At 47.9% G+C, this 8,170-nt stretch overlaps 1 pseudogene; it reads right to left on the reverse strand.

Annotated features, from left to right (window-relative positions):
• Window positions 1-2,600: 2,600 nt before the first annotated feature.
• On the reverse strand, window positions 2,601-3,467 carry LOC146205982 (uncharacterized; annotated as a pseudogene).
• Between the last annotated feature and the right edge of the window lie 4,703 nt (window positions 3,468-8,170).

The raw sequence follows: 8,170 nt of genomic DNA on the forward strand, positions 1-8,170 counted from the left end.
TTTTTCTCTTTATTTCTGTCTTAATCCAGTATGTATATATATATATATATATATATATATATATATATATATATATATATATATATATATATATATTCTTTTTGAAACATTCCTTCCAATTATGTACGTAATCATTTAAAGTTGATTTCCTTTTCTTTTCTCTCTAATATTTTTCTTGAATCCATTGTTTTTCTTCCCTCTTTTCTTTTTTTTTTTCTGGCTGCCTCATTACTTGGGTGCATTTTTGACCTGTTTCCTGTTGTGGCGTGCGCGCTGCTGCTGCCAACAGTCCATCCTTGGCTCTACAAGCACCAGTGGATTTCCGTTAGATCCTGTACTTGAGACTGGGAATGAGGGACTCCTCGGAGTATTCTGCCGACCCCCAACCACGCTCTGTACAGAGGAGGAAGATTGCTCTTCCTTTCAGCCTGTCTGATTCGGACACGCCCACTTGCCTGCATGGGGGCGCCTATGGCTTTAGTGCGCAGGTCACTTATGCCTACTGGATAACGTTTCTACGTGTCCATTAGGCTTGTAGTGCGCAGGTCGTGGCGTGCCCATCGATGCCGCCAACTCTCCATCTTGGTTTTTACAAGCACCAGCGGACGACCTGCTGATCCTGTGCTTGAGCCTGACGGTGGTTGGGGCGAGGGGCTCATCGGAGAGTCCTGAAGACCCCCTACCACGCTCTGCACAGGGGAGGGCTCCGTGCTCCTGTGTTGAGCAGAGTGCTTAAGGCATGCCTTTTAGTTTTTCTGGATGTGCCCGTGACTGCAGTCACTCCTGCCTACAGAGCCAGGTCCGTATGGGCAGCATGCATACTGCTATGAAATGAGTGGAGTCATGTTTTTTTTTTTCTTATTCCTCTGTGATATGTGACATTTTACTTATTTTGCCTTTTCTGCTGCGGTTGTCACACGAGTCCGGTATCGTGATGCAGTAGTTTTTTTTTTTTTTTTATGTATCTTCCTCCATCGTTTCTCTTACCCGTGCAATTTGCGGTTAATATAATTTGGTTTAGTGACGGACGCCTTTTCGCATCAGACAAGATTTAATAGTTTTTTTTTCTCTCTTAATGTTTTGTCTAGGTTTTGCCATTCTTTCTCATCCCCTACCTCTTGTCTGTGGTGTCGGCAATTTTTTTTCTTTTGCTTGATTCTTCTGTTCCTAAAATCAGTATTTTTTTTCTCTTTAATTTGTCGACCAACGATTACAATGCCGTAAAAGACTGCAATTCTCTATTGTTCACCCGATTTTTATTTCTTTGTTTGGACGGTCCTGTTTACTTTTCTACCTCAGTCTTCCTTTTTCTTATGTTTTGGGTTTTGTACGTCAGCCTCCCTCTCCGTACGTTATTTGTCATTTGGTATGACTGTTGTTTTGCTGCTGTTCCCTTCTTTTCTGGTTCTGGTTCCTGTTTTGTTTCATTTGCAGGTTTTGATGCTACCTTCTGGGTTTTTCCTTTTATTCTTCTTAAACCAGCGTGGACCACCTTGCGACATGGACCTGGTTTTTTTTTAATTTTTTTTTTAATACCTTCTATCGCTTTTAAAAAGTGCTTTTTTTTTAATCTCGAGCTTCTGCTCTTTTTTATTTATTTTTAATTGGTTTTAAGCCTTGCAAAGCTTTTGCTGGTCCGGACTCCCTCTCACTTTTTTTTTTTTTCTCAGTTCGAGAGGACAAATAAAATGGAAAATGGCCTCTCAGCAGCATCCATTTCACCGTCCAGTCTAGGCAGGATAGGGTACCCCCAAGCGCCCCCCCCCCCCCCCCCCCCCCCCTCTTCATTCCGCTGGTTGGTAGGACGATGAGGCCTGTAGCGCACAAGCGGCGGACTGCGGAGAAAATTGGAGCGGCGCGTGCCAGGGACGTACGCCGGGCACGGGCAATTCGGTCCTGGGAGCCTGATATGTTGCACACCTTCTGGTGCTCCGCCGTAACCCGACTGATAGATTGAAACCACGTTTATTCTACATTCGAAGCCGCTACGGTGAAAAGGAGGGAGGGCGTGGTAAAATAGAAGAAATAATCTGCTTCCGTTTTATCGACGGACTTCTTGAAGTTAGCTAAGTGGTAGCTGCATGCGTCTCGTGGACGTTGTGGAGCTGATCGCCGACCAGCGGCACCTAGCTCCGACGGATAAGTGCAAGGACTGGCCGCCAGAGCGCGATGGCACTGTATGAGGTGAAAGATTAAGGCAGGCACAGGTCCAGAGAGGAGAAGGCCATGGTACCCGTTTAATGGTGTCTAGAGCACGAAGCCGAGATTATATATTGAGCGGACATTTCCATAACAAGTGGACACAGCGGGCGTCGTGCCACCTCGGGAAAAACGGTTCAGCAAGAAAGGCGTAAGAATGGTGGCTGTATCCGCCGCAGCAGGATCGATTCTCGCCTCGTAAATACCTTCGGTGGAAGCGAAAATATAGAGAGGGGGTTGCCCACTGGCGTAAGGTAGGCGGCACGATGTAGTTTGATCGAATGACTGTCCGCGATAGGATCTGCTACCTAATGTGGTAACGAAGGAAGGAGATGGAGCATCGGAAACTCTGGCTAGCGCAGTAGAGAGGAGCACGCGCTAGTCTATGAGCCTTCTCATTTTCAGGGATACCGCAATGACCGTGGACTCAATGAATGGTGACATGCTGACCGCGTTCGCGGCCCAAGGATGTCAAGGAGCTCTGACAGGTCATTGAGCTTGCTGAAGCTCTTGAGCGCATTAAGAGTTGTGTACTTCAGAAATCCCGTGACGATGCGTCTGGCCTCGTTCAGTAAGCGGTTGAGCGCGAGCAACTGGGTACGGTTTAGAGGATGATACGGCAGTACATGATGCTGGCGTCGAGAAAACCTTCGAGGAATTGCCGCATTTCACGTCCGTTTACTGTGCCTGAGCGGGTCACTGATTATGCGAAAAACGTGCAGAATTTCTTTGGTAGTCTTCGCGACGCCTTTGATACAAGTGTTAGCTGTGAATTTTTCGTCCAGGTGCATACCAAGCGTTTGGATAGCGGGTTTTCGCTGCTCGACGGATTGGTTGCCGATGGAAAGTTCTAAATGCTGTTTCTCTTCCTGTTTTCTTGAGGTGGACCGGCCACCGTGAATGACAACGCACTCGGTTTTATCCGGGGCAGTGTGTAAACCAGTTTCCTTGACGTAGTCATGAATGATGTCAGAACTCTTTGTAAGACATCCTCCTGCTCACCGGTAGACCCCTGATGTGTAAACACTGTGACGTTGTCGGCTTAAACCACTCGCTTCAGCAAGTCCATAAGGTGTCTCGGTAACTCGTTCATAACTATATAAAAAAAAAGTTGGGAAGATCACGGAACCCGGAGGGACGCCTACCTAGTTCACGCGGATAGAACTGGTCTCCTGGCCAACGTGGAATTGGTAGCTTCGCCCCTCTTAGATACCAGCTATGAAGTTGTATATTTTCTCTTTTAATCCAAGGTTGCGAACTTTTGTCATAATGGTGCCGTGTGAGACACCAACAAACTGTTTGCCTGTCCACTACAAACAGCCCGTGGTTGCACCGAGGTAGGGTCAAGGGTATCCTCTTTGAGACGGAGCAGTACATCTTGTGTGCATAGTCCAAGGAGGAATCCATGCATACTGTGTAGGGGGCAAAATGTTGACATCTGCAAGGTACCACATCAATCGCATGTTGACCATGATATTCATTACTCTTTACACACGCAATAGATTAAGGAGATAGGACGGAGGTTGGATGAGGTGTGTAGTGGCTTGTCAAGCTTCGGAATGGCTTTGACCGCTGAGAACTTCCGAGTGGAGGGCAGTACCACAGCATCCCAGACTCAGTTAAACTCTTCGTGGAAAGCTTGCTTGTAGTTGGGGGTAAACTGCGTAGGCCGGCCACGTACTCCTACCTGATGGACTCCCGGAGTGCTACGCGCATTAGCATAATGCGGGGCATGCTCCAGCTCGGCATAGGGAAGGGTCTGATGCGTGGTTCCCTGTCCTCGAAAAGTTCATCCTTCGTACATGGTGTCTGTGGTTCAAGACATCTGCAGGAAGAATACCTGAGCGGCCTGATTGAGCCCAAATTATTTCTTGGAGTACCACGCACGCCGGTCTTCCGCTGGTAGAGGAGAGAACGCCGGATGGCCCAAAATTTAGATGGATGAGTTTGCCCGTTAACAGATTCACACATAGTCATCTCATCGAGCGGTCTGATGAGAGCGTATTTGTATAATTTTCAACGGAGCGTTATGTTATGTAACCTTGTTTTGTGGTACGCAGCACGACCAGGCCTCCTGTACTGTCCGGGAATCCAACGTCTTTTATTCCATAGGTTGACAAAGGCCGATCAGGCTCGGGTGGTCAGGAGGAACCCGAAGGCTCTTGGCGGCCCTCGTTTGGCTTCGCATAGTTGTGGCACCAACTTTTTAATGTTCTTGGGTGGAAACGTCTGCCCCAGTACCTCACGGAATTTATCGCAGTGTGCAGTGTGGCTTAGCCTTGTAGTGGCGGCTTGCTTAACCTTCGTGTTGTCATGGCCTGTGCGAAAATATATAAGTATAGGAAAGTGTTCACATCCCATGCAGTCATCCAACAACTACCATCGAAATTTTTGTGGACGGGTGCTCAGTGTAAGATCTGGTGGCGTGTGCGTCTACTTGAGGACATGTCTCTCCTATACAAGTGTGGGTTTGGGATGTGTTGAAGAAGTGCCAGCCCGTAATATTCATCATAGCCCATTATTTGCAGCCCTGGCCCATTGACCTCCTGAAGGGCGATAGCTAATCGTCTTACCTCAGACTCTTGCCTGCTGAAGAACCGGGCGATTATGTCCGCACGTTTGCTGCGAAGCGACCGTAATTGCATTGTGGGACGGTTTCTCACAACAATGGCCCTCAGGAGTTAGCCATGGTGAGGCTGTGTGGCGTTAGAGATACTTCAGTTTGGACCTGCCTGAGAGGTAGCTAGAGCACGCGCTGCCGCGGTTGTTGGATGAATAGTGCCAACGGGAAACGTGTCCGAAAGCATAAGGCGCTCCATGTTGGTGTGGGTGCTTGTTTCTATGGCCTGGCTAATACGTTGTTGGACCCTGGCGTATGAACTGCTCTAATTGTGAGGATAGTGCAAGAGCCCTGTCTTTAGCTTATCTACTTCCTTTTGAGTTGACTTTGGCGTTCCTTACAAAACAGACTGCTTAGTGAGCGCACTGGGTGAACTTGGTGAAAGTGACGAAGCATTTTTATGACTGGCTGTTATTCGTCTTTCTTCTGTTCAGCAACTTTTGCGTAGGTGTTTGGCTGCTTTCTAGGTCTGCGAGGTGGTGTAGAAACTGCGCCGTGTTACCTTGGCTCCCGGTGTGGACGAGTTTTGTTCCATTCCGTTCTCGTATTCGCTGTTCTGGCGGCCCCGTGCTCGCCTTTTCTTGCGTTCATGTTTTGCAGGCGGTTTACGCTTTTTGCGCAATTTGTTAGTTTACTTGACGCCATTTTGGACCATTTTTGGCCGTAGTCAAATGAGAACCACCGCAATTCCGGCATCTCGGTTTCGTGTTAATGTATGGCGTGCCTGTCGCTACAAGCCGCAAGTGGAGAATCCTGATGCGTCCGCGTTGGGGCATTGCTCCTTACGATGCCCAACCTTGTGATATATACCACAAGCCACAACTCGTGGACGGTACGAAAACACACGGACTGTGACGGCAGTCCGACTTTGTAGGGCAGGCTGTTGCCTTCAAAAGTGATCATGGCAATGCCTTTGTCACCAAGTGGGCGCACCTGCAGGATTTTGCCCTTGTGGCAATACAAATAGCTCATTACTTCCTCAGAAGTCATATCGCCCGCATTTCTAACAATTCCTCTGATTTTATTATGGTCAGAGGTTTCGCATGCTTGAAACGGGGCGTCCTTCCCACTGATCGGCACCCAGCTAACTTGGACCAACGTTTTAGAACATTCGGTTTGCCCTAGCACCGTAAAAGAAAATCAGAGGGGTTCAGAGTCGCCTATGCTAACCTCCAGTATTTTTTTTTCACTACAGTTGAATAATTAGTATAGACGAATCAGCTATTTTTTATTATTGACTTCAGAAAAAAAGTGTGAATGTAAATGTCATAGGTCTTCTCGAGAAACGGATAGCTACGTAGTTTCCATCACGCTACGACTTACGCCTAAATATTTATAGGTTTTCAAAAAAAATGTCACGTGACCAGCTGTTATTTTAAATCATTTGCCTTGTGCGTACATCCACCTTAATCGTAGAGAGCACGACCAAGAAAAGCGGCTTTTGTTATCTCGGACGCGTCTCGAGGGTTTAAAGTGACGCCGCAGTCATGAGAAATTTTTTTATTGCGTCAGGCGTCGTTTTCGGCAGGTAAAAATATCCCTTTGTGTAAACGCTAGTTTGATGGAAATAATGTAGGTAGCTGTTTTTAATTGAAACAAATAACTAATTAGTCTTTACAAATTAACCAACTGTAGTGAATGAAAAGGTACTGGAGGCTAGCATATAGGCAACTCTGAACATATCCGAATTTGATTCACTGTGCCAGGTCATACCGTATTTTCTAAAAAACGGTGTCCAAGTTAGCTGCGACAGCCTATGTACCGAGAAGTGCATTGCGAGCCTCCTGATCCACCACGTCAACGGTGAGCTGGATGCTGTGGCCTAAGTAGTGGACCGAAAACTCTGGTTTTACATCTTCCTCAGGGAGACGGTGATGAGTTAAATGTGGCGCGTAATGACTGTCTGTCCGTGTAAAGTATTCATCAATGATGCGCCATGGTTGTTTAGGACAAAGGATGATGGTGTGTTGGTATATTTGCGCGGGGCCCTGTCGGTCGGCGTTGACACGCCTTTCGTGCCATTCTGTTTTTACCGCTGATAACTTTGTTCCAGACGCCTCCTTCGTTCCGAGAAATAATGGGAGTGGGCAGCGTTTAATTGACTTTGGCCGGTCGTCTGGGGATATTCGTACATGCTGCGGGTAGTGTATTGCCGGTCGATCGTCAACAGGAACGGTTCTCGCGCTCTTTTCAGTCCGTTTGGGGCGGTGGAAATGAAGCGAGATTCATGAAAAGTATTCTGACACTTGCCTTCCGTGCTGTTAGACTCCTCAATGTCGGCAAGGGCAGAAAAGCGGTTGCTGCATGGCAGCAGCTGCATCCTTGGAGCCATTACGGCCCCTTGCGCATTCTTCACAAGAATCCATGGGCTTGACTGGCCCACAGCGGTTTCTGACGCAAGGTCGACACCTTCGGGGACGACACCTGGTCGTTTGTTGTGGTCCTGCGAGGTCAAACAAGCAAGAGAAAAGAAAAGAGAACTTCGACGGGGTAATACCTGGCAGCGGTGGCCGCCAACAGAAAGCCGGATGGCAGGGACAATTATGGGCTCAGATAGCAGCGTCCCAGACAGCAGTCACTGAAGCGGGAAATAACAGTCCAGTTAGGCAGTAGCACACTCGCAAACACGCCCGCCGCTCTCTGTGGCCGGAAGTCGAATCTACTGTATCCCCGTGAAGACCAAAAACCTTACTTAGGTCGATACAGTAGGAAGCGGAATTTCGGCTTCAATTAGGCGTTCATGCTATCACGTTACACTTTCGCTTCATTCTTGTTGCTGTTATAGCGATGAATTGCACGTGATGTCTGAAAGTTGAATTCAAGCACCACGCGGTTTTATCTCCCCGTCGCTTCGGCCATCGTGACTGGTCTCCTCGGCTACAATCCTGAGGATGCGTGCACGTTGATAGTGGGTACTAAAGTTAACTAAATCCAATGTCTACTTTTAACGAGTGAGCCTTACAGCCATCACGCCAGGGAAATATTACCCGCCACCGTCGGTGTCGATCCTTCGAGGCCTCGTAGCCTTCAAAAATCACCACCTCTGGAAGGCGGCAGCTGGTGAGTGATACGGCAAGGCACTGTTGGATCGGTGGCTTGTGTGACTTCACGAAACCAGACGACATGGTCGAGATGGAAGCAGCTGCCAACTAGGACAGCTCCATTGCTCCATCGAACACACTGGGATCCTTGCACTTCTCTTATTAAGCCTTGCAGCCTCGAAAAATGCAGATCATGCCTCTGGCAGGTGGAGACCGGGTGCAAAGCCAGACAAAAAAGATACGTAGAAGACGGGGCGACAAAGTTTTTCTCTTCATTTCGTTGTCACCTGTCATTTATTTACATGGGTGG

The sequence above is a fragment of the Amblyomma maculatum genome, chromosome 1, assembly GCF_055883805.1.
Source record: "Amblyomma maculatum isolate TAMU_Amacu chromosome 1, ASM5588380v1, whole genome shotgun sequence".
Taxonomy (NCBI): Eukaryota; Metazoa; Arthropoda; class Arachnida; order Ixodida; family Ixodidae; genus Amblyomma; species Amblyomma maculatum.